The sequence below is a fragment of the Camelus dromedarius genome, unplaced genomic scaffold (assembly GCF_036321535.1).
Source record: "Camelus dromedarius isolate mCamDro1 unplaced genomic scaffold, mCamDro1.pat HAP1_SCAFFOLD_41, whole genome shotgun sequence".
NCBI classification, from domain to species: domain Eukaryota; kingdom Metazoa; phylum Chordata; class Mammalia; order Artiodactyla; family Camelidae; genus Camelus; species Camelus dromedarius.
In genome coordinates, this window is record NW_026989840.1 from 840361 (window position 1) to 867265 (window position 26905).

Genomic DNA, 26905 nt, shown 5'->3' on the forward strand with positions numbered 1-26905 from the left:
CTTCCTCCATTTTCATGGTCAGCAGCCTTTCTGAACATTGCTCTATGGCTACACCTCCCTCTGATTTTAAACTCAGCTGGGAAATGTCCTCCATTTTAAGGACCCCTGTGAATACATTCGGCCCACATGGACAATCCAGGCTACTCACCCTATTGTCTCATCTCAGGATCCCCTTGTCCCATCCAATTCAGGCATTATGGATGTGGCTGCGACACTCACCTGTGTAACATTTCCTCTCATGAGCATTTTATGGTTCAAGGCACTTATGAATGACTTTTTGTTTTTCTTCCTTAGCCTTTCTGCATTCAGTATGTCTGGTGGATTATATGAATCCTTTTTATTTGTTCCCCTGCACTAATCTTTAATAATGTATCATGGGTTTAAAACGCTAACTGATAGACAATTTAGAAGACAGAAATCTTCTAAGATTTTTGTCCTAAAATATCTGTCATGCATTTTGCCATGTACAGTAACATGTCACAGGTGGCTACCCTGTGGCCGGGGAGGGACATGATTCTGCCATCACACTCCCCTCATTTTCAATGTGCTGATGTGCTGATCACCTATCCAAGGCTCTATGCTCCCCGCTTCACTCACTTCCTCCTCCTTTCCATTGACTACCCTGTTCCCATCACTTCCTTCATTCAGCACATCAGGATTTCATGACCACATTCTTCTCTAAATGGAAAGGGTATCTTGAATCTAATGTCTGACAACTCTTCTTACTGTATATGCACACACTGACCACATAACCCCGTCCGGCTCTTTATTTTCCTAGAATCTCCCAGAGGAATCAGTTCCATGATGATGGTGATGATGATGATGATACTGACAATGATGACAGGGACCTCTCAAGGATTCTGATAAAGAGGGAATCAATAAAGGGAGGGAATCATTGCAAAATTGCCCCAGAGACAGGCTTAAATGTAAATAACTGCTATAGTGTTTAATGAAATTGACTAATATATAACTATTTTTAAAACTTTATATCACTGAATTTAAAATTTTAACGGGAATTCTCATTCACCAGTAACCAAGATTCAACTCTAGGACCAAAGTCTAAGGATTTTGATCTTCTAACAAATTGTCCACTAGCCTTTTAAACACGTGATCCTTTTAAAAAGCTTAGTGCTGGGCTGAAAATAAGCAGGATTCATATAATCTCACCAGACACAGTGAATGTGGAAAGACTAAGGAAGAAAAACAAAAAGCCATTCATAACGTCTTGAACTTCACGTTGCTCACAGGAGAAAATGTTAGCCAAGGTGAGTGTCACATCAACATAACGCCTGAGTGGGATGGGGAAGCTGATCTTCCTCATCAGACATTTATGCTGATTTGTTAGATGACAACACAGTTTCCTCATTGGATTTGCTTCTAACAAGTATGGAAGAATTTACGTTCTACCAAAAGCAGTCTAAACATTTTCCCCTGCTGTCAGGTCTCTGGACTGAATGTCCCCACAAGAAGGACATGAATATGCTTCATAGGGAATTCTTCCTGAGAAGCAACAGGATTTTCGAGGGCAGAACTTCAGGCCCCCCATGGAGGGCTGGAGGAGGGCTAGAGGGGGCACTGGAAAAACAGCAGGAGTGAGTTCAGATACTACCGCTCAGGTCGCCAAAGACAGCATTGCTATCTCTGAGGATATGACATTCTCCCAAAAGTTCCATGAGTGAAGGTACCTGTGAACACTAAGCAGGTTGTTAAGAAACAGCAGCACATAATTTGCGTCACAACTCAATTACAGTATGTTTTGATATTTGGAAAATAATTAGCCCATTGTCCTTTGAAACTGCAGCAGTAGCAATAGAAATAAAAAAGGCTGAGCCGTCTTGGAGACAACAATCAATAAACAATTCTAAATCTGCAGGATTCCTTGACGATATGCAAGCAATGAGCTAGATGTGTCTTGCAGATAGCTCTTACTGCAGGGCGCTGTCCTGCAAAGCATAGAACTAGTTTTCTCAGCAGACAGAGGGAACCAAGTCAAGATTCCAAATCTTCAGAGATTTACTATATGGCAGGAAAGATCACAAGTACATCCAGCCAAATATGAATAAATGTAATCAAATATTATCAAATGTGATTGGAGCACAGATGAAACAGAAATTCCTTTCACCTGGGATCTAGAGAGACTTCTTCAAAAAATGTGGCTTTGGAGATGGCCAAAGACATGGGTGGAATTTTGGCAGAACAGGATGTAAGGAATTTTAAAACTGATTCTAAATTTCATATAAAAATTCAAAGGATCCCAAATATCCAAAACAATTTTGAACAAGAAAAACAAAGTTGGAAGACTTGCACTATCTGATTTTCAGCTTTTTTTTTTTTTTAAACTACAGTAATCAGAAAGTATGGTGTTGGTGTAAAACAGGAAAATAGAATAATGGAGCAGAATAGAATGTTCAGAACTAAACCAACACTTATATAGACAATTGATTCTCAAAAAGGATGCAGTGGAGAAAGGATCTTTTCAACAAGTGGTGCTGGAAGAATTAGAGAGTGATATGCAAAAAAAAAAATGAACTTTGATCCACACCTCACAAAATATACAAAAATTAACTCACAATGGATCATAGATCTTAATAGGAAATCTAAAACTACAAAACAGCTAGGAGAAAAAGCATAGGCTTAATCTTTATAACTTTGGGTTTGGCAAATATTTCTTTGCTATGACACCAAAAGTATAATCTATTTTAAAAAGAAACTGATAGAGTGAACTTTATCAAAATGAAGACTCTTAAAATTTGTTCTAAACACTGCTAAGCAAATGAAAAGACAAGCCATAGACAGAAGCTATTTGCAGATCATATATCTGATAAAGGTCTCTCTTTGTATCTGATCCAGAATAAAGAGGTCTCAAAACTCAATAATAATGCAAACACCTGAATGAATGAATGAGACCAGAAAACACACTTCAGTAAAGATATCCAGATGGATAATAAGCATATGAAAAGATGCTGATTAAAGATGCCATTAGTCATTAGAGAAATGCTTTCAAAAACCACAGTGAGATACTAGTACACATACATACAAGAATGAATACGATTAGAAAGACCGACCTTACAAAGTGCTGGTAAGGAAGTAGAGCAAGCAGAGCTGATACACACCACAAGGAATTTACAATAGTACAACCATTTTGAAACAGTCTTTTACAGTTTCTTTAAAAAAGGTAAATACCTATCTACCATATAACCCAGATATTCCTCATCTGGTGCTTTAGAAAAGAAAAGCATATGTCCTTATAAAGACTTGTAACCAAATATTCACTGCAATTTTATTTATAATAGCTCAAGTTGTAAATAACCCATGCATCCATCAAGAAGTAAATGGAGAAACAAATGATGGTCTATCCAAACACTGCTCACAACAAACTATTCAGTAAAAACTCAGCACAAAACAATACTCTGCTATAAGACAAAAAAGCTATTAATACAGCAACACAGATGACTCTCAAAATAATTACACTGAATGAAAGAAGTCAGACAACATAGAGTAGATACTGCATTAATCCATTCATACAACGATGTTGAAAATGCAGACCAATATGTTGTGATGGAAAGCAGATCAATGGTTTCCAGGGGAAGAGATTGGGAGGGAGGGAGGGACAACAAATGGCAGGAGAGAAGCTTTGTGGGTGATGGGTATGTTCACTCTCTTGAATGTGGTCATGGTTTCTTGGGGATATACTTATGTCAAAACTTATTAGCTGTACACTTTATACGTGTGAAAATTACTTTGCCAAGTATACCTCAAAGCTGTTTTAAGAAAAAAGGCACTTCAGTCCTGATCCACTTCAGCGCCTGATTGGAGTGACATGATCAGTCCCTCACCCTGTTTGCCTAACAGGAAGGTAGAAAACCTCTCACGGAAAATAACATATGGATTTTTCATTTGCAATGTCTGCCTTGTAATAAAGAATTTCAAGACATGCAACATGTCAAGACTATATAACGGATAATATGAGAATAAGAAACATTAGACAAAGGATGCAAACCCCCAGGTGATGTAGGCATCAGAGTTACCAATAAAGGCTATGAAATACTTTTAATATATTCAAGAAAATAAGGAAATTATGGGAGAATAGATAACAGGGTAAAGACTTTCACCAGAGAAATATACTGGAATGTATTTTTAAGAGAAATCAAACAGATATTCTAGAACTGAAGCTTTCAGCTCTGGAAACAGGTAAACAGAGCTAATTAGGATCCCTTTTAAGTAAAACTTTCAGTAATACCGGGTAAAATACAACAACAAATGTAACACAGAGCTAACTATGGGAAGAGAAGTTCCCAGGTGACAATACAAAGAGGACACTTAAAGCCCAGAGTGGTAATCTTGTGAGCTGATGCCACCACACCCTGGAGGGAAGGGGTTTTAATCTGCACATAGAGATACAATGTCCATTTAGGAAAAACGGTCCATACCAGATGTAGAAGACTCTTCCTTTATATCTATATAGGCAGATACAGAGATGTAAAGTGGCAGCAGAGGTCACAGTGACACAGGGCCCTGGGCCAAGGAGTGTGAACACCTCTGCAAGCTGGGAAAGGTAGGAGGACGAATCCCTCCCTAGAGCCTCGGTGTGGAACATAGCCTTGGCCACACGTTGGTTTTAGCCCACTGACAATGACTTTGCACTTCTGCACAATAGAACAGTGAGACGATGAATGTGTATTGCTTTAAGCCACTGAGTCTGTGGTCCTTTGTTACAACAGCAAAAGGAAAGAAACTCAGGAACCAACATGAACATGTACCCCAAGCTGCCTGCTGTGCTGGCAGGAAGTTCTTTGTCTCTGATCCTGAGGGAGACTCCTGTCTTCTGGCAGCATCCACAAACTACCTCATGCTAACTTGACAGCTTGCAGATGGTTAAATCTTAACCCTGCACAGTTCTTGATATTTAGTTAATAAAAATGATGGTGTCATCATGGGTATTTTTCCATCTTTTAAATACCCTTCAGTCTTCTAATAAAGCTACCTCTAATTGAGAGACAGTGTAAATAGTTTTCAATCTTCATAATAAATAACTGTGGTTTTATTTGGTTATTTAAATTATGAATAATAATATTCACATTAGTAAAAGTTATTAAAATCAACATTGTTTAATGAAAATATCATTTCTTTTTGCATGAACATGTATTAACTACAATAAATGTTCCATGCTTTGTTCTACGATTTACTGTTAGAGCCTTAAAGAATAATATTTTCCTCAAAAGATATTATGGCAAAGGGATTTCTTTTGGTGGAACAGTTCCTACATCAAATCTGGTGCATGGCTCAGGCCACTGGGAACCTAGAGTTGATAGAAATTAGGAGGCATTATAAACACAAAATGATTTTTAAAGAATTAAACAACTGGATGTGTGAAACAAAGAATCCGAGAATATTCTAGTGAAATAAATGTATTTTTCAGCTTAAGCAAGACACTGGGTGAATAAATCTAAAATGAAAAAAACACCCAGAGATCAGCAGTGAGTCATGCATGCAGTGTGACTGATCAAAACCAAGTTGTTTCCAAACCAGTGTGCAGGCTTGATGCCTTCATGAATCAAGTCTGTGTGGCACCAGGCCATCTCGAATACATGTTGATGAGGTATTTATAAGCCCTTCACCATCCCAGCACAAAGCCCACACATGAGCCACAAGACCATCACCTACACATCTGCAAAAGACACAGCATGGTGAATAGCACTTTTCTTGTTCAGTAGCCGGTGGCAGGGCACTGTGAGCAGACAGAGATACAGGGACACAGAGACACAGAGGCACTTCCCCTCACTCAGCTGATAACCTTCCGTGCATTCCTGGGGACAGGATTGTCATAAAATGCACCATGGATTGATCCTCCTCCTAGGAAAGGAACGGTAGGTCTGTCCTCAGGTTGGAGCAAGGGTGGCCGGAGGATCTCAGAAGAGCTGTTTCAGCACAACAAATAGAATTTTCGGCCACCGTGACCACGAGAGACAGGTCTCCTGCCATCCCGGTAGGCACTTGGGCTCCTGACAAAAGCTGGGCTCAGTAAAGTCTTGAGTAGAAGGCACAGACCTGAGGGATGCCCCAGCAAGAGACAGGAGGTAGGGCCTGGTTTATACTGCTCTGGGTGTATCCCAGCCTCATCCGAATACGAAATCAGAAATTTGCAAAACAGCAGAGCTGGGATGGATCATCTACTCCAGACTCCTCACATTACAGTTTAAAGGGTGGCAGCCCTGGGAGGCAAAACAACGTGCTAAAGGCAGAACGTGGAAGAGGCAGCGCGAGATAAAATGCACCGTGCCAACCCCTGTTCAAGGATGCTGACACTGAGTGTGGGGCCAAGGTTTCCAACGAGGAGAATGAGACAGTGTAAATACTTTGTTCCCCCCAAAACCCCAAATATTTTTTAATGGCACAAAACTCACCTTAACTAGCTCTCTTCTGAGGGCGCTCTCTTCTGCTTCTTCGTCTTTCTGTCTGTCTCCATTTCTCTCTCTCAGAGAAAAACACATACAATTTTGTGAAACGGGACTTCCTGCCATACAAAGACAAAATTCATATCTTCAAAAAGACACCTGACAAAGCACGTTTCTCAACTCAAGTCTTTGTGTGGGGTCTGGGCAACTGGCTTATTTTCTAGAACATTCGGTGGTTCGAAAATCAGATCATCTTCCCCAAAGGAAGAGTTCTGGTCCGTGTTGATGAAGTTGGGGATGTCACATTTCATGGGCAAGTTCGGCTCCTCCTCTGGCCGTCCGCTGCATCTGATGGCTTCCTGGAGCCGAACATCACTGTCAAGGGCTATGGTGGGGATACTAGCTTTGGCCTTGTCGAAGTGGCCCACTTCATTGACGTAGCAGTGAAAGATGGACCTAGATTCGTCATTGACCTGCCAGAGAACATCTGGGGCACCAGCGGTCTCCCAAAGTCTGACACAAATCTGTTCAGTCTGAATCTGTTCTCGGGAGACTCTGCATTGCTATAAAGAAAACCAAAATAAAATATCGCTCACACTCTAGCTCGGTGACCTGAAGAATCATAGTTTTTGCCATCTACTGAGAGCAAACCCCTGCAGAGAGCATGCTGACAAGCACTGGAAGTGAAAGACATCACTTCTGAACACATACAATTACACCCAAGGCAAAAGTCTCAAGTGAGGACCCTTGGACAATCCTGAAAAGACATCGCTCCCTGAGAATCCACAATATTGGTGTCTCGCACACCAGTGTTTCTCAGTGGGACAATCAGATCATCTTCATCAGATTTAGTTAAAGTGCTTCTTAAAATGCAGAATTCTGGTGTGCACACCCTCAGAGTCTCAGAGGTAAGGACGGGTAGTCTGTATTTTCATAGCCACCAAGATCACTAAACATGCTCAGGTTTAGCACAGCGGTCTACATCGGGTCACCTGAGCATCGACAATGCTGTCTCATGTGGTGGGGTGGCCATGTGTGTCAGGGTGCTGTCCTACCCACGTGACTCCCCTGATTCTCAAAACTCACAGTGCAGCCCCATTGGGCAAGAAATACCACCATTTCACAATGCATACTCAAGGAGCCCGACTGACAGATACAATCAGTGATAGGAGAGGGGACAAAACTCAGCTTCCTGATACCTTCTTTCACTTACTGTGGGACAAATGATCAATTCAATGGTAATAAATTAGTGAATGAGTGAATAAGATGACTCGTTAGTCCCACGAATGCCTGGAAGAGCGAGCCTGGGCACACTGAGAACCGTAACAGCCCATCTACTTAATTGCCATCCTCCCCAGATCTATGTAAAGGTTACTACCACGCAGGCAGTGTCTCCTGAAGGGCAAGAATCATGTCTGAACACACTCTCAAATCCAGAACAGAACCTGACAAAAATTAGGCTCTGGAGTCTGTGTTTAGCGAGTGTGGAATCTCAGTGATTTCAGCTCTTAGACCTTGCCTTCCCATCCCACCCCTCATGATATGGCCCCTAAGACTAGTTCTTTCAGGGCTGGGGCCACGGAAACCATTTACAGGACTGGAAGAATCTGATCATATAAACCATCCCCCAGATTATCATCAAATGTCACCTGCATTTCAGGGATCAGTAATTCCAGAAGCTTTGCAGTTCAGGCAGGTGAGGGATTTTTATATCAGCTCTGTCTTCTACTGTGACTGCCTGGGTGACATCCGACAAGGAATTCTCAAAAGCCTGAGCTTTTCCTTTCAGGAATAATCTAATTAACAAATCTCGCTGACCACTCAACCAATGTGATGTGAAGATCAATGATTTACACAGGAGTACAACATTCACTAGGTCGTGGATTTAGAATCAGAGAAAAATCATTTGAGAAAGATTGACAGAATTTAGCTTTAATGCAAATTTAAGTATTCTTACCTTTCAGTAAATCATCTTCCCCTACTTATCACTTCACCCAAGTTTAAAAGATATTTGAGAACAGGGATGAGTGTGCCAGCAATCTGTGACCCAATAACCTAAAATGTCACCTAGGAAAAAGAGAGGAGTAACACATTTTTAAAAAGCATGGTGAGGATGGCGGGGCCATCCCCCAACTCCAGACTAAGAAGCTCTAAGTAATAGATTTCCTGCCTGCCTGGGGCATCAGCTGATGTGAAAACCCACCCAGAAACCTCACTGTCCAGCAACTCTTCCGTAACACAGGCTACACTTCCTCAGAATTAAGAATTGGGTCAAGTAACCCCTTTGCTGAAGAATAAAGACAAAGGAGAACAAGAGGTTTCTGCCCCTCCCCAGGGGAGAGCCCAGACCTTGGGCTGCATGCACTGCGCCCACCTCCCAGGAGAAGAATTAACTGGAGAAGGGCGTTCTGCGAAACTGGGGCAGCAAAGTTTGAGATGGGAACAAATTGACCAGCTGGCCAGGGACAGCCCCCTTCGTCGCTGCCTTGGCAGCTGCCTCCGCCCCCTCAGCACATCCTGCCCACCTCCAGTGGCTAAGCTGTCAGGGAAACTGTGCTTTGGGACCTGGGGCAAAAGAGGCTGCCCCCAGGCCAAGCTGCGGAAGAGATGGGAGCTAAACCACCAGCTCCCAAGCGGCAGGCTCCATACCCCAGCCAACACCCCGCCGCCCCCTCACCCTACTGCAACCCCGGGGCAATATGACCCGGAGAAACGTGACCTGGGAACGAGGGTCGGCCACGTCATGCCTCCAGAGAGATGGGAGCTTATCCTTCACCTCGCCAGGGGCAGCCACTCTCTCCTCTCCAACACCTGATCTCACCGCGCCAACCTCCCAGGAGCAACCTGACCGGGTGTGGGGTGTCAGGCGAATCTTGCGCGGGAGAGGCCATTCCCAGGCCAGGTCAGTGGAGAGGAGAAGAAGTGGCCCCATTAGGACGGGCAGCCGGACCTCGCAGCTGCCTCTGCCCTTCGACCGCATCGCGCCCTTCTCCCAGGGGCAAGCTGACCTGGAGACGGGCATCCGGCTTCTTGGGCAGCAGAGGACGCCCCCAGGATTGGCAGCGGGGAATAGGAGAGCAAATTGACAGGCTCAGCGCTGCAGGTCTTCTACCCCCGCCGTCGCCACCCCCGCACCTTAAAGGCACCGCCCAGGGCACCCCTCCCCCAGCAGGTTGAATGGGACAGGTGTGTCTGGTGATCTGGGGAAGGAGAGGCCACTCCCACACCAGGCAATCGGGGAGACGGGAGCCAATCCACCAGCTCCCCAAGGCAGCCACCTACCCCTGAAGCAGCCACCTCTCTTGCCCCCTGACCTCACGGTGGCCTCCTCTAGGGAGCAGGCTGACCTGGAGATGGACGTCAGGCGAACTTGGGACAACAGAGACAGCCCTCAGGGCAAACCATGGGGGGAAATGGGAGCAAATGGACCGGCTCCATGGGAAAACCTGCCGCTGCTGCCACCACCCCCAACGTACCACGCCCGCCTCCCGGGGTCAGGCCGACTAGGATACACGTGTCCCGTAACCCAGGGCAACAGAGACCGCCCCTAGGACAAGCCGCGGGGAAGATGGGAGCAAATGGGCCCGCTCCCCCGATGCAGGCCCCCGACCCCCGCCACCCGTGTACCCTGACTACCCTGCCTCCCGCCCCCAGCAGGCAAAGTGGGACAGGGGTGTCCGGGGACCTGGCGCAGCAGAGGCCGCCTGCAGGCCACGCGGCACAGACATGGGAGCTAATACACAAGCTCCCCCGGGGCAGCCTCCCTATCCCCGCAGCCACCACCTTACCAGCCCCCTGACTGCACCGCACCCATCTCCCAGGTGCAACCTCACCTGGAGTCGGACCGCAGGCAAATCTCCGGCGGCAGAGGTCGCCCTCAGGCCAGGCCGCGCGGGACAGAAGAAATGGAGCAGCTCCCTGGAACGGACCCCCTCCCCCTGCAGCCGCCGCCGCCGCCTCCCAGGGGCAAGCTCACCTGGAGACCGGCGTCCCGCCTCTACGGCAGCAGAAGCTGCCACTGGCTCCGCCGCGGGGGAGAGCTGAGCGAACTGACCGGCTTCCGCGCGGCAGCCTCCCTAACCCCGTGGGCCCCGCACATTAATGGCACCGTCCCCACTCAGCAAGCTGAGCGGGACAGGCGTGTACGGTGACCAGGGGCAGCAGAGGCCGCTCCCAGGCCCGGCAGCCGGGAGAAGGCAGCTATTCCAACAGTTCGCCAGAGGCAGCCGCGCTCCGCCCCCCTGTCGCTGCCGCTGCCCCCTGACCTAACCGCCCCACCTCCCAGGAGCAAGCTTACCTGGAGTCCAACATCTGGCGAATCTCCAGCGGCCAAGGCCCCCCTAGGCCAGGCTGCAGGGAAGAGAAGAAATCGACCGGCTTGCCCGGGCAGCCTCCCACGCACCGCCGCCTCCGCCGCCCCAAACGATTGGACTAGCCTCCCGGGGTCAGGCTGACTGCGCGGATGTGCACTTGCCTTCTAATCCTGGCCACGTGCCTGAGCACCTCCCTGCATCCCTACACTCCCCGCACCTCTGCACCCCTGCCACTATCTGCACTTCTGCACTGCCTGCACTTCTGCACCCCTGCACCCCCGCATCCCCTGAACTGCCTGCGCCCTCCACAGCCCCTGCACCCCTGTCACCAGTTACACTTTTGCACTGCCTACACTCCTGCACCTCTGCATGTCCCACACACCACCTCTTGGGCCTGTGGCAGAGTCTCTGCTGTTAGACCAATGCACAGGAACTCACATCTTTGCCAGTATATGATGCATCAGTGGACGTCTGGTGTTGGCTGCAGGAAGGTACATGTTCCCGGTCACTAGCCTGGGCCACTAGGGTGATCTCTCTGAGGTCACCAAGGGCGGGCTCAGAGATGCTGTTTTCCGGGAAGAGAGGAGTTGAAACAGGTCTTGAGGGCAGAGCTGTGCTCAACAGGCCGTCCACGCTTCATGTTTTACACAGGGCTTCGGAGAAGTGAAATGGATCCAGCCAAGTAAGACCGGCCTGCTGTACGCCCACCTCAGTCCTGGGCTCTGAGTCAGACCGACTGGCTCCCACACTCACGGCCCAGTTTTGGTACCTGAATGGTCCCTTTGAGGCATCCCATCAGTTCTCAGGAAGAAGTCTGGCTGCTTCCACCCCATGGCCCTCCCTCCTGTGCTGGCCTCAGGAAGTTTCCTTATTTGGGGAAGAAGGCAGCCCACCCCCTACCCCACCCCTCACCATGCTCTCACCCAGGCTGCAGCTCTCGCTGCCCATCAGAGTCTGGAAAGCCATCCCTCTTCAGTTATGTCCCTTCTGAGATGGACTTGCTTCCACTCAATTCTAGGCGAGGATGCACCATGGAATGCACTGGGTAAGAGAACCAAAATAAATAATTTCTTCTGTGAGGTTTTCTGTTTATCTACTGGGATGGGCTGTGTGTAGTTTGCTACAGCTATTGGTATGAGAGGCTAAAACAGCCTGTGTGTCCTTGTTTTCATCTCCCCACTGTCTTTGGGTTTTCCCTTGACACTCCTGAGACATTTACTTCTTTTAGTTTTATTCCTGTTATTACACAGGGGCCCTACTGACATGGAGGTAAGGTGTTGGGGGAGCAGGACAGAGCAGGGCATCTGTAGTCCTGTGATTAGTTCTCATTGAGCCTATGCCCTGAGCTGTGACCTCCACAAGTGTGTCTCTTTCCCCCCACCCCAATTTGGGTGAGACAGAAGGGATTTCCCTTCTCCCAGGTTGGTTAGGCTCTGGTAAAATAATTTCTCATTAAAAAAACAAACAAACAAAAAACAACTTCCCCAAATGAAACAGAATGTTTTGGGTATATTTCAATAGAGTTATTTTCTCCTTTCCAGGCAGGAAGCATGAGGAGTTATCCTCTGAGGCCTTCATTCTGAGAACAGGACACGGTCCTGGAGGTAAAATGCATGAAAAAGAGCAGGGGGCCCCTCTGACTGGCCCCCTGGAGTTGTCACACTCGGACTTCCCCACGCTGAGATTTCCACTGGCCTCAGGGACCTGTTAAATCTGCCTGCCCTGGGGGTTGTTACAAAAGCGGATTCTGCCCTGGGAGCTGTGACTCGCCAAGCCTGCCTGGCTGCCTCTCTGTGTTGGGAGCAGATTTTCCCCTCATTTTTCTGGGATCTAAGAAGTACAGTGGGATTGCAGCTCCCTCAGCTCTGGTGTTGTTTACAGGACAGAAGGAGAAATTTCTGAGCTCCACACGAGCTGGAACAAAGGCTGGAATCCTCCCCTCCTCTGCCTCCGTGCAATAAGTTTCTGTGGTTCTAGCCGAGTTTCTGAAGATGTGGATTTAAACACACACATCCCAGCCCCTACAGGAGCACACAGTCCCATAAATCCCCCCAGTTTCCACTGGTAACTACTGAGCTGATGGGGACACGGGTTTCGGGTCCACAGAGGCCTGACTGCACTACTTGCTCCGTGGCCTATTAACGTGGTTGCTCTGGGTCTTGTCTGAAGTGGCTTGCTTACCGCACCTGGTACATGGGAAACACAAAATAAGTTCTAGAAACTTCACTTTTTCTCCCTCCAGGGCCTTCAAACATAGAAAGTATTAAGTGAACTCAGACGGCCTAGTCACCGCAATGAGGTCCGTCCAGCCTGGCTCTCCTGAGTGATGGGCACTGACTTGCACCTTAACTCGGAATAGTAGGGGAACCGCCTTCTTCTGACTGGGCCTCTCCCCACACCGGGCACGCCCTCAGCTGAGACGGTGTCAACTCCCCCATTGAGGTGTGTGCTGGTGGCTTCAGTGTGACCTGGCCCTGCCGGGATATGAACCTGCAGTGAGTGAGGTGGAGGGTCGGGTGGAGAGGGGTCCCTTCTGGGGTGGCAGGGGGCCCGGTAGCACCCAGCCCGGCCTGGTGCCTGGGGCTCCCTAACACCTCCTACAGCTCCTGGGTTGGCTCCGGTCCTGGCCAATCCATACACCCTCCCAGCATCTTCTCATTAAGTCCCTTTTTGCTTTTATCAGCGAGAGGTGGCTTCTGTTGCTTGTTCAGTGAAACAGTACATAGGGAAACCAGACTATTTCTAACATCAGTAAAATACCAACCTCAGTTATCTCGCCGGGCAGAACGTGCAGCACAAAGGCCTGCACAGGGCTGTGCGAACGGCTTACGTGAAGGGTCCTCATCATCTGTCTTCAGAGATGCAGAAGCTGGTGGTTCAGGTAAAACCTCAGGGAGGGATTGAGGAATCCAAAGCTGGTTGGTTTCAAAGGCTAACTGGTCAGACCAGACCCCTGAGCTGTGGTCAGAAGCCTAGCTCAACATCACTCAGACTCAGCACCATAAGTGCCAGGTGGGGGTGGTGGTGTTCCCTTTGCAGGCTCTCATTGGGGATTCACTGTAGTCCCTTAAATGCAGCAGAGATTCCAGCCCCCTTAGCCCCCACCCTGCGTGTTCCATGACACAAATCCCGGGAGTGTTTAATTTTCATCTTTGTTTAGGAGGATGAAGGAGGGGCAAGAGGAGACATAAATTCATACTGACTGACACAAGGTCACAGCCAGTACCTCCTCCTTGGAGAGATATGTGCTCCCAAAGTGGTGGCTGGGGGGCTGGGCGGAGACCCTCCACTGGTCCCAGAGGGACTCCCTCATCTGGCCACAACTGATGGGTTGGACAACAGATCCAGAGGGAGACAGAGCATCTTTCCTGGGAATTTGGAACTGACACACAGAAATCAAGTTCACTCATCTGGGGATTGGCGAGGGGCGGTGGTTGGAAGTCAAATGAAACCAGAGCATGAGAGAAAGTTAGAAGTGAAAGAGAGAGAGACAGAGAGACTGAGCTTGTGAGAGCAAATAGTCAGAAAGAAGGAAAACAATCAGGGGACAGAGGAATTCCAGCTCTTGACTGTCTAGTCTGTCCTAGCCCATCAACGACCCCGCGGGATGGTTAATAAAATTCCAGTTTTGCAGATAAGGATAAAGGCTGAAAAAGGTGGGGGCTGGGTTTGGGTGCACAGTTAATTCAAGTGCCGCTGGACCCCTCATTTCCCATTGCCTGAAGGCACTGTAATCCTCACTGGGACCCCTGCGGTCCCCTGACAGCCCAGCACCCTGATCAAATGGCCCCTGCGGGAGTGGGAACCCCTCTGAGCGTGAAGAGTTCCCTGAACCGAGATGCCATGCATCAGCAGGCTCCTGCACACCCCAGGTTAACATCTCCCCAGCTGTGCAGTCTCCCGACCCACTTCCCTCCCTGCCAGGCACCCCTTCCTTACCACCGAGTGTACTGCAGGAATTCAGACACAGGGATGCCCAAAGCAACACGAGCCCACCGGCTATACAAACAGCAGACTCCCAGCCCCACCTGGGTTCCGAGGGGACAGTAGGCGTCCTCAGCTTCCATGTGTCTAAGACAATCTTCTTCAGCTGGAGGTTATAGAGAAAAATAAAAGGTCCAAAACATAGTTCAGTGAGGAATTCCTCCAAGGACCTGACTCCAGAGACTACAACCAGGGGTCCCTACCCCCCGGACTTGGGGTGAAGGTGGATTATTGATCAGCACAACCTCCGGTGGCCCAGCTCCTCAACTTGGCTGCCCAGAGTGGGCTGGGGGAATGGGTAAAGCCAGGGCACTCAGGAAGAGCACAGAGGACCTGATCTCCCCTCTCCGCACTTGTAAACCCTTCCTCAAATCTCAAGGCATCTGACAGAGAGCAGCCACCACAATAAGGAGATGCTCCCATTTCTTCACTCACTCCAGTCTGTTCACTTACGTGCTGAGCATCCACTGGGTCCCAGGACATGACACATAGGATGGCCGATGGGACAGGCTTGGTCCTTCCCCCTGGACCCTGTTCAATCTGATGGAAGAATGATCACTCATAAAGAGTTTTTCAAAATTATACAGAGACCAAAGACAAACTGCAGAGTGAACCAAATTTAAAAATATATATGAAGATCCCCCAGTCTCCCCGCCTAAGGTTAACAGCATAAAGCAAAAAGATGTTGCCTTTGATCACCAAGGAAGTTGTCACCCCCTCTCAGGTGGAAAGGACAGTTATTCTTTGAGCAGGACACAGAAGTGCTCCATCGGATTGGACCAGGGCATCTACAGTCATTCAGCAAATGTGTATAAGCTCCTACTACGTACGGGAATCTCCTAACTAGACCAATTCACAAGGTTCTCGGGCTTTATCAGTCAACAAAATAGACATGACTCCCCATCACTGGGGGCTCAGAGTTTTAGTAGAGGAAACAGGCAGCATGTTGGGGGTAGTAAGAGCTTGGAAAAATTAAAAAAAAAAAAAAGAGTGATATGAGCAAACTCCGGTGATGGCGGTGGGGTGGGAGGCAGGCAGGAGGGAATAAGGCAATCCTGGCAGATCTCACGGAGTAATGAACTTGAAGCAGAATAGATCCGGAGGAAGAAGGAAGAGCCGGAGTCAGAGGCCCCCTGAGTGAGGGGGAGAGTGTGGGCAGAGAGGCAGAGCACGCCGGGTCCTGAGGCCTTTGTGATGACTTTGGCTCCTAATGAAATGATGACCCGTTTAGTGAGTTTTGAGGGGAGGGGTGATATAGTCCAACTTAAGCTTTTGTGTTTGTGTTTTTTTGTGGGAGGTAATTTATTTATTTTAATGAAGGTGCTGGGGATTGAACCCAGGATCTCTTTTTTTTTTTTAACATTTTTTATTGATTTATAATCATTTTTGAACCCAGGATCTCTTGCATGCTAAGCATGCGCCCTACCACTGAACTAAACCCACCCCATCAATGTATGTTTTGCAGGCTCCCTCTGACTCTGTGTGGATGAGAGATTGTAGGAAAGCAAAGATGGAAACAGGAGGCTATTGGTGTCCAGGAAGGGCTGAAGGTGGCTCTTAGGAGGGCGGGGAGCAGGGAGCAGGTGGTTAATGAAGACAGAATACCCAGAATTTTCTAACAAGCTGGATTTGCTGTCTGTGTGTGTAAGAGAAAGACAGAAAGAACATTGTTCCAACATCTGGACCTGGACAATGGGAGGGATGTCCTCTCCATCCACAAGGGATTGGACAAGGTGGGGCTGAGCAGGTGGAAAGGGGCTGGTATCAGCTCAGTTCTTCAATGTCATGGTTAAGGTGTGTATTACATATTGCCACAGAAATGCCTAATAGGTAGAGGAGTCTGTTTTCTTTTTCTTTTTAACATTTAAAAAATATAATTTAAATGTATTAATTGTATTATGTGAATGATTTGGGAAGTTTGTTTCATGCCAAGGTATATGTTATATATAGCCAAATGGAAAATATATCAGAAAGGGGAGAAATGAGGGCTTTCACATAAACTGACTGTCCATAACGTAGGTAAAATTTCAATAAAACCAGTGTTCAGTGAAAAAACCTCATCTTGGTGTTACATAAAAATAAATGAAAAAGGACTATGTTAATGTATCATTATTTCATGTTACATAATAGCCCCAAACAAACACACTGTTTAACTATGAGGCTTGTAGAAATGCTATTCGCTTTTTCCACATAAATACAGAAATGCAGAAAGGTTCTAAGTTAGAATAAGCATCTTAGTGGAAATAATACAGATTTGAGCATTTTACATGATATATATATTTACTGATACAAAATTTGGAAAAGTAATTACATAGTAGAACATATGTATGAATGTGAAAGCAAGATTAATGAAAGAAAAAGAATGTGAGTCTCAGGGATAAAGGTCCAGATGGAAAGGGCAAATCAGGGAGTTTTGGAGAAATCGAGAAATTGATGGCATGCCACTTTCCAAGGCTGGGTTGCTTCCACCAAAGGAATAGCAGAGAGAGAGAGATGAGAGGCCCAGGAGCCAACCCTGGGGCACACCCACAGTGTATGTTTGGGAAAAAGAGGAGACATTGGCAAAGGACCAGCCAGTAGACCAAAAGCAGAAAACAGACTGAGCGATGGGCTGGAGTTTAAGTGAAGCAGGAACACGGGGGAGGAGGGATGGAAGAGCTGGGTCAAATGCTGCCGAGGGTCTACTCATGATGAGGACTGAAAATTGACCACTATATTTAGCAACGTGTGGTCACTGATGGCCTTGACAGAGCAGTTTCCATAGAGCGAGGGATCAGGGGAAGAGCCAGAGTGGGTGTAAAAGGGGATGGCTCAAGAGAAGATGCAGACAGTGAGTTTAAACAACTCCTTAAATATTTGCTGCAAAGACACAGGGTGGCAATTGGTGGGGGTGAATTAGGGTCAAGGAGTGCTGTTTGTTTCTTTTAAGAAGATGGACGTTTATATACTGATGGGAGCCAACTAGCAGGAGAACAAAATAGATGAGGTAGTGAAAGAGAGGATGGTTTTGGGAGTGACAACCCAGAGAAGATGGGAGGGATGGGGCCCTGGGGACTTTTCGAGGAATTGGCTTTCGATGTTACCTGTAATAAGAGGTGGGGCACCGAGAGTGAGGTCACAGACAACACTAGGTGAGCGGATGTGCTGGGAGTTGCTTGTGAAACTTCTCTTCTGTTGGCTTGTTTGCTTGTTCAAAGTAGAAAAGTAACCTTATCAGCTGAGGGATGAGGAGGAAGAAAGAGTTACTGGAGCCATGAGAAGAAGATAAGAAAGAGCCTTCCAGGGAGAATGGGACAGTGAAAAGAGCAGGGGGAGATGGGGGAGTGCGCTCCCAGAAAGTTACATTTTCTCTTTGACGTCCCCAAATGTGTGATGTGTGATTACCCTTCCTGCTGTCTACGAAATAAAAATTAAGTATGGTTCAGAGGAAATGCTATTTCATTCTAAGAGGCTACCTGTTTCTCAGGAATGGCCATCTTAAACTGCAAATATTACAAAAAATGTTGAAAAGATGAACCTGTGTACCTAAAATCCCCTATTTTCTATTAATCTGGTTACTATTTAATTCCCCTATCAATAACTCATAACCAATACTGCCATGATGGAGGTACACTGATGCTTAAAAGGAAATGAGATCTGTATCCTTTTCCTAAATTCCATGGCTTCCTTAATATACAGTTCCCCTTGGAATTTAGGAATGTCTGGTATAAGAAGTGAGAAACAGTTTGAGAAAATCCCGGCTCAGAATTACACAGCACAACCGCATCTCAGAAGTATATACAGCCGTAAAGAATTTTAGAAGCAAAACTCCGTAACTACTCTTAAAGACTTTTGCAAACCTGGGCCTGCCCAGATGTTTCCAAACTGGAAAGGGACTCCAATCACTTGCCTGGTACCGGACCAGAGGCTGACCAGCCTTTTCTGTAAAAGCGAGAGAGTAAATATTTTCAGTTTTGCAGATCATTTTGTTGTAACCATGCAGGTCTGCAATAAGAAAGCTAAGAGCACTGGGAGACAGGAAACAAATGGGCATGCCCACACCCTCCCTTCCACTCAGGGCAGCTTCTCTGTGGTGGGCAGTTTTGCCACAATAACTTGTTTCTTTGTTTCCATTGGTTTCTTTTTTTCCACCTTACTGCTCAAGCTCAGAAATTCAGGTGGTCCTGGTCCTTCAGCATCCATGCAGAGAGAAGGCTGAGTGGGGTTGGGAACCCCACCTGATGGAGAAGAGAGATTGCTGGGAGGGACACTACGGCGGCCACCATGACACGAGACAATCACACCTTCTGGGGTGAAAGGGAATGAAGACAAGGGAGGGACAGAGCAGTGGGACCCCTAGGTCGCCTGCCAGGCTTTCTCTCCCTCCACAGCCACCCTGGGTGCCTGGGGGGTGTTGGGATTCAGCTACGGTGATTAGGCTGAAGGGACTCAATATAAAGGACCATCCAGCTCCTCACTAGGTTCCAAACGCAGCCCCTCAAAGTCCACCCTCTGAGTTTCTGGAACTCAGCTGGAAGAATAAATGAGCAGGCCAGATCCAGAGCCCAAGCCAAACACGACGGTAGTCACGTGGGGTTGTAACCCCATGCTCAGTGGTAGGGGACGCCTTGCAAATCTGCAGAAATCCCTGTTCCACCTCATTCCTGGGGGAAACCCCAGATCTCCTTCTGCTCTGTCTGTTCTTCTCTTGATGCTATTGTCCTGGATGGATGCAGAGTCTTTGAACCTGGCCCTCCAAACGTACATAAGCAGCCTGTTTGATAAAACAAATTATGCACTTTTTCACATTTGCCAGTTTTTTGATTCCAGAAATTTTGCGGGACTCATTCTCACAGTCTCCTGTGCCCCCACCACTTGGTGGCCCTCTGCTCATGGAAACACCATTTCCCACAACTGCACCCTGCCTCCCAGCTGGTCAGAGGGGAAAGTCCCACAAAGACACAGGTGTTTGTGAGGATCCTGTCCCCAAGCAGAAAGCCTACTCCTGGAGCCACGGACAGGGATCTGGCCTCCTGAGCCGCTCAGCTCTAATTCAAAGCCTAAACTGGGGGCCCCGAACATTGCTGAATGACTTTCTGAGTCACCTGGACTGGAGGGGCCTGATTTTTCTTTCCAGGAATGGATGTAGTGCAGCCTCCATTTTCAGGGCTGATATTGACGATGGATCTAGTTCCCCCCACTGCACCGCAGGAAGGAGAGGCCCTTCCATCCCACAGCTTGGAAACCCAGCCCAGGTAAGTTCTGAAGCAGTGTATTGCTGCCAGGTCCAGTATCCCTGCAGAGTGGCCTCTGTCCCTGAATGAGCCCCTTACCTGGGCCTTTTCTGCCCCGACACAACCACACCCCAGTCTGTGCCAGAGATCTGGGGCTCTGTGTGTCCAGGGCACACAGTTGGGACCTGAGCCAGGTGTCCACTGGGCCTCAAGGGGGAGAGGTCTGCCTCTGCATCAGGGGAAGGTGATCTCTCATGGCTGGCAGGACGCTCTCAATATGGACCTCCAGGCGCCCAGGGAGCAGTTTCCCTGCAGGTGTTAGAAGCCATCATCAGGAGGGCAGGCCCCTCTTTGTGCAGACCATCCCGCAGTGCTGGGCCCACGTGCTGACCACAGAAACCTACATGTCCCCAGGTTACCCCAGGCAACCTCACAAATTCGTCACTTGGTGACCTGGGTACCACGGGATCATTGGCCATCCCATGAGGGTGGTCCTTGAAGGCATGGACTCCAGGTGCTCCCGTTAAGAAATCCCCCTGGGTTTCTGTGGTCACAGAGCCCACACCAGAAGATTCTAGTCCTGCAGTGACCACCACAGCAGTCACCTCCCCTGTGCATGTCCAGGAACAAATGACAGCAATTTATTGCCAGGAATCGTGATGAACAAGGGGGTGGGATTCCATACTAGTTTTAGGATCCTGGTAACTCACTCTGCACCCCAAAAAGCATCCATGAGAAATGTGTTTATTGGGATATCTGTGCCCCTAGAAGAGCTGTTCCTCAGGGCTCCTGGGACCCTCCAGCCCCTCTCAAGGTTCTCAGAGCTTGGGTCTAAATTTCTATCTCCCTCCTTTGGTGTACAGCCACCTGTGTCTCGTGATCACAGGTCACTTTATTGCATGACTTGGCATGTTCTTAGTTCTCGTCCTCCACCCCTGCACTAGACTCCCACGATGTTCCCACTGACCCTTGGCTCCCTGGGTGGGTCAGGGGGCCCTAAGTCTGCACCCTTCACTCTCCTCCTCTACCCCCAACTCTGAGGCCACCCCTAGGTGGACTGGAAGGTGTTTGTAAATGAGTCTTACACAAGGACATGACTGGACAAAGCAGGGCTCCACCCCCGGAAAGCACACCTGCTCCCTTCTCTGATGAGGACCCCACAGCCCCACATTGCCTCCAGGAGTCTACTCAGCACACAGTCCCCCAGTTCTGGGCAAGGCTTCTCCCTGGAATCCTTGCTTCCAGGCAGAGTCTCTCTGTCCTTCTGAGTTTAGAGTTGTTCCCATGTTCCTGAGCACCAAGGTGCCCAGCACAGACCCTTCACTGACCTGGAGAGACAAGGAAGATATGTGGCCACAGGTATCACAGGACACACCTGCTGGGACCCCAGGCCAAAGGGCCATCCTTCTGCCTTCTCAGGTGTGGATCCCGTGGTACCTTTTTGCAGGGGGCCCAAATGGGGAGTGGGGCCCAAAGCAGTTCATGGGGCTCTCTGGGCAGGGAAGACTTGGGCCAGGCAGCCTTGCCTGGTTTCCCTCCTGGGGCACTCTGAAAACTCCTGCTCCTCTGGCTGTGGCTGGAGGCCCCCCAAACTTCAGGGCGGGGCCCTTTCTCTCAGCCTCCACTGCCTCCAAAGCCACGCTGGAGCTGGCATGGGGAAAGAGCTTTCTTGCCCTCTTGTGGCCAAGCTGCCAGAGGTGGATGCTGCGGGGAACTGGAAAGAGTTAGCAGTTGCTCAGATGTGAGTGGTTAGGCAATTTGACACCCTGTCAACTAGCCTTAAACATTGGAAAGAGGGCTTTCCCGGGAAAGCTGGAAGTTACTTTCAGTAATTTGTTTAAAGATTTCTTTTTTTTTCCCTTAAGGACTCATAAAACCTCTCCCAGGTCATTCCTGGTATGGACCATTATCCAGGGATCAATCGGGAAATGCAGGAGGAGAGGGGTGGGGGTAGGGGAGAGGGTAGGGGAGATCAGAGCCCACAGAGAGGAGATGCCCCTCCCAGGAGCCACAAACTGGGCAGTGGCTGCTGGCATCCAGCTCTCCTGTTCTCAGGCCCATTTCATCTGTGGGGTGTTTCCAAAAGAAACAATGGTGGAAGGGCCATGGAGGACCCCTAGACCTCCCAGAATAGACAGGGGGAGCAGAGTCACCATGCTGGCCCAGAGCTTGGAGACAGACCTGCAGTGGAGACCACAGGTCTTCTGAGAAGCCAGTTTTGAAATAAAGGCAGTATGCGCTGGAATACCCATTTCGAGCAATTGCTTCATCATAGACATGTAATTTACATAGTTCTTCTCACCACGAAACTGTTCCCAACACGCTACATGAATGACGGCTTCAACACACATTCATTTCTGAGATGTGAACAAGTGTAGAGCCGCTCTTTCGTCCAGCATAATGGGCATGGTTACACCTAGGAAAGCTTACCAAGATTTCTCAGCAACAGCCAATTTCGAAATAAAGGCAGTGTGCGCAGGAAAAGCCGGTTGGAGTGAGGGCTTCCCCATACACATGTAAGTTTTATAGTTCCCCTCACCATGAAACGCTGTTCCCAACATGCTACATGCATGAAGGTTTTGACACACATTCAGTTCTAAGAAGTTAGCATGTGGAGAGCCGCTCTTTCATTCAGCATAAAAGGCCTGGTTACACCCAGGAAGATTTACTCAGATGTCTCAGCTGGTTCCTTCACCCAGATTCAAAATAAAGGCCGTTTTTGCTGGGAAAGCCTGTTGGAGCGTGTTCAGAGCTGTTTCGGGCTCTGTCCCAGCTGGAGGGTGCAAACCCCAACCTCCAGAATGAGGGACCAGGACCCCACCGGCCAGGTGGTGTTGCCTTTGCTGGGGAACAGTGATCTTTGGGTTAGATATTTTGCAGCTCTCTCTAAAACCTGTTTTGACTTAAGTTTGCATCCTAGTCACCAGTTTCAGGGCAACAGAAAAAGCATATCCTACATCCCTTTGCACTGAAATCTTCCCAAAAGAGCAAATATTTGCCCATGAAAATACCAGCTGCTCTTCTAAGGCCCCCTAAATACCCAGCAGTGTGGCCGGTGCACTCTTGATCAGGAACAGGATGAGAGGGACCAGCGGTCTTCCAGCAGGCTTGGCCTGATGTGGCAGCTGCGCTGTGGGTCCGTGGTGGGAGGGCCATGCAGGGAATCCTGTTTGAGGGGCCTCTGTGCACGTCTGCATTATGCTCTGAGGTTTCATACAAAGCTCCAGGCATCCTAACTGGTCAGATACAGCCCCCACCCTCGGGCTGGAACCACCAGGACCTCAGTACCTGTAACAGGGACGGTGCCCGGTGTGGGGAGAGGTCATGGGACACTCCGGGGGCAGGGGTAGTGGTGCTGGGGAAGGCAGGGGGTGCAGTGAATGGTGGAGGGAGCAGGGTCCCTTGCTTGGGGGTGAGAGTTCTTGGGGAGACCACAGAGCATGGCACACACAATCCCCACCCCATACCCCAAATTCCTAGCCCCGCCAACACAGGGGCTTTTCTGAACACTCTCACCGTGGCTAGCCTGTAAGACTGCACCTAACCCGGCATCTGGCACCCCTGCCCTATCTCCCCTCTTAGGACAGATCCCGTCTCCTTGGAAACTGCCCAGCAGCGTGAATTCAAGGCCGGCAGCGGGCCTGGAGGATCTGCACTTCAGGTGCCCTACCTGGCCAGCCGTTTGTGCCTTGGCTCAGTCCTCTATCTTGCCCAACGGCAGCCTGGGTCCACGTCCGGTGCAAGGGGAGGCCGCGGAGCCCAGGCTGAGCCACACACACGGACAGGTGAGGGTGCCCCCGCCCCGCTGCCCCACCGCCCCGCAGCCCCGCCCACTGGTGGCAGCACCGCCCCAGCATCCGGCCGGCGCCAGCTGCAGGTGAGGACGTCTGCTCGGCACCGCCCGCCCCGGCCCCGCCCAGCTGCCCCATAAGCCTCCCCCCAGCCCCCGTCCTGGCCGAGCCCTGGCTCCCATTGGCTCCGCAATTTCTGCCCTCTCACGTCTAGCCTCGGGAGGACACAGACGCAAGCGCTAGAGGAGGGCCCCGCGGCGTTGCCATGGCTACATGCGCCGCGCTCTGCGCGGGCCGGTGTGAGCTTCTGGGGCGGGCAGCGGGCTCCGGAAGTGTGCAGCTACCCGGGACCATGGCGGTGCTTGCTGCTGGGGCTGGCGGCTTGCTCGCCTGGGCGACTAGTTCTTGCCTGGTCAGTCGGAGGCCGACATCCTGTCTGGGGCGGCGTCCCACAGACGGTAAACGTACGGCCGCGCCGTTGGCGGGGCCAGTGGACATGGACCGGGGTGGGATCCGGGTTGGTGTGGCTGCCGGGGAGGCGCTGTGGTGCCAGGGAGCGGGTTGGGGCGGGGAGGACAGGGCTGGGGCACAGCCTCGGGCTTTCCTCCCCCTCGGGCACTGGGGCTGGGACCGCGAGTCCGGGTAGCCCTGCTTGGCCGCGGCCTCCCAGAACCCCCGGGAAGGGCAGGCGGAGGACCTGACTTTTATGAAGCGGGGCCTTATCCGGGTTTTGAAGAGCCCCAGAATCAGATGTTGGAATGGGGTGGTTTATCAGCCTTGTTTATCTGCAGGGAAATTTCAGTTCCATCCAGATGTTGGCTCCTTCGGTAAAACTCAGGAATAAGACAAGGGTCATTGCCGATTAGCAGTTATCTAGGGCTTGACTCAAAATAGACTGTGCGGGGTGTAGGGATGGTAGATGGGCCTTCCCTCTCAAAGTTGGCAGTCTTCTGGGATTAGAGGCCCCAGTTGAGGATTACATCTTCATCTGCGGTAATGGAGATTGTGGGAACATTAACACAGAGAAGGGAGGAGTGTGGCTGCGATAACTCATTAAAGAAGCCAGGACCCTTGCCTGGCTCTTGTGTAGGAGAGTCTCGCCTAGGGTAGGGCAGCAGTTATCAAAGTGTGTCTGAGGCCCCTGAGATGCAAGACTATTTTGATAGAAACGCCGGTATGTCACCTGCCTTTTGCACACTCTTGCACTCCCGAGTTTCCTGTGGGGATTTCCAGGGAAAACCTGGTCTGTGATATCACAAAACAGGGAATTTAGAGGCAGATAGAATTCAGAACTCACCAGTCCAAAAGAGTTTTGCAGAAATTAAAATCACTGCTCTTCTTCTCATTAATGATTTTTGTTTAGAAAAATATACTTATTTTTTGCTTAAGAGTATTAATGGTAACATGTAGTAGGTTGTTATTATTTTTAAGTGAAATCATAAGCATTTTTTAAAGTTCTTATTTAAGTTCTAACACAGGAACTATTGATAGATTTAACCCACATAAACAGCAGCCTTTTGGAATCCTCAGTAATTAAGAGTGTACAGGGGTCTGTAGGCCAAGAAGCTTGAGAGCCCCTGGAGAACGTGTGCTCAGGTACTAGTCAGGTACTTAGCGTTGTTAGACAGATGCCAAGATGTCTTCTGCATGTGCTCCCGGACTCGAAGTAATTGGCCACATGGAGACGGGTGGGCAGTGCCTCCACTATACAAACCAGAAGCTGCTGAATGTGTCTGGATTGTAGGCCATGGGCTGTGCAGGGATTCCCGTTGTATCTGTTCTATCTAAGCCGGGATTCCTGTGCAGAGGCTTGGCCCTGAAGACCCGCTCTCCTTTGCTCCCTGCCAGGTACCTTCTGTGTGACGTCAACCCTCCAGAGGGCTTCAGCCTCCATAGGAGCGTCTGTATCCACATCGCCTTCCTCCTGAAGACCCTGCTGAAAATGGAGGAATCGGTGCTGGTGATACCCCCTTGGGGCCGCCTCTACCATTGGCAGAGCCTGGACATCCACCAGGTCCGGATTCCCTGGTCTGACTTTTTTGATCTCTCAAGTCTCAACAGAAACATCCCTGACACTGAGTACCAACCGTTCATTGCAGGGGAGATGGTGATCGTTTAACTGGGGCCAGACGGTTGTTGTTCTGGTTCTGATGTGAACATCAGGCCATCTTGCTTCGGGCTTGTCGGTCTGCTAAGGGGTCCTGCTCATGTTTCCCGCACTGCAGGTGAATTTGGTCTTTCCATAGTTTTTCTCAGGAAATAGATCTGAAGTGTATGAGATATGTGTTCCCTCCGCTCTGAAAATCCTGGCCTCCTGGTGAGATGGAGCGGTGACAAGAAGGCCACTGCCACACAGGCCTTGTCTAAGGAGGACTCGCTCCCTGGGCAGTAAGGGCCATTCTTACCTGAAGGAAAACACGATGTGTGTGTAGCATGGGCCACGTGCTGGAGACGGTATGTAACCTCTCATTCAGTATAATTTGGTCCTGCTCAAGCTTCCCATTTTACTTTCCGTAAGAGGTAAGAGTTGAAGATTTTCTTTGAATAAAGGTATTTAGAACTTATCTTTTTCTTTAATTGAAATGTGGTTGATTTACAATGTTTTGTTAGTTTCAGATATACAGCTGTTTTGTTAGTTTCAGGTATACAGCATAGTGATTCAGTTGTACATATACATAGTCTATTCTTTTTCAGGTTCTTTTCCATTAAAGGTTGCAAGATACTGAATATTTTCCCCTGTGTTCTGCAGTGAATCTTTGTTGTTTGTCTATTTTACATATAGTAGTTTGTAATTGTTAATCCCAAACTCCTGTTAGTTTTCTAAGTCTGTGAGTGTGTTTTTGTTTTGTAAATAAGTTCATTTGTATCATTTTTAAAAATTCCACATACAAGTGATATCATATGATACTTGTCTTTCTCTGTCTGAGTTATTTCACTTTAGTGTGATAATCTCCAGGTCCATCCATGTTGATGTAAATGGCATTATTTCCTTCTTTGTTATGACTGAGTAATATTCTTCTATATCTAAATTCTACATCTTTATCCAATCATCTGTCTGTGGGTGTTTAGTTTGTTTCTATGTCTTGGCCATTGTAAGCAATGCTGCTGTGAACATTGGGGTGCAGGTATATTTTGGAATTAAGGCTCCCTCTGGATATATGCCCAGGAATGGGATTGCTGGATCAAATGATAAGTCTTTTTTTAGTCTT

The 26905-nt window shown here is 48.8% G+C and overlaps 3 long non-coding RNA genes across 5 annotated transcripts; 1 reads left to right on the forward strand and 2 right to left on the reverse strand.

The window, feature by feature from the left end:
* Positions 1 to 5310: 5310 nt before the first annotated feature.
* LOC135320903 (uncharacterized) lies at positions 5311 to 9746 on the reverse strand. Of its 3 annotated transcripts, none has more exons than XR_010380252.1 (5): positions 9678 to 9746; positions 9404 to 9424; positions 8353 to 8462; positions 6405 to 6514; positions 5311 to 5918 (listed from the first exon to the last, which is right to left on the reverse strand). It is a non-coding gene; the product is annotated as an uncharacterized LOC135320903 (long non-coding RNA). The 3 variants fall into 3 exon arrangements; XR_010380250.1 differs by having other exon boundaries at positions 6405 to 6958; XR_010380251.1 differs by lacking the exons at positions 9404 to 9424; positions 9678 to 9746 and adding an exon at positions 9115 to 9371 and having other exon boundaries at positions 6405 to 6958.
* Positions 9747 to 10659: 913 nt separating this feature from the next.
* On the reverse strand, positions 10660 to 23691 carry LOC135320904 (uncharacterized). The gene is made up of 10 exons (XR_010380253.1): positions 23576 to 23691; positions 20005 to 20214; positions 18532 to 19445; positions 17776 to 17909; positions 15146 to 15232; positions 14648 to 14798; positions 13473 to 13596; positions 11632 to 11749; positions 11147 to 11361; positions 10660 to 10745 (listed from the first exon to the last, which is right to left on the reverse strand). It is a non-coding gene; the product is annotated as an uncharacterized LOC135320904 (long non-coding RNA).
* Positions 23692 to 23840: 149 nt separating this feature from the next.
* Positions 23841 to 26601, forward strand: LOC135320902 (uncharacterized). Its single transcript, XR_010380249.1, has 2 exons — positions 23841 to 24154; positions 25545 to 26601. It is a non-coding gene; the product is annotated as an uncharacterized LOC135320902 (long non-coding RNA).
* Positions 26602 to 26905: the final 304 nt, after the last annotated feature.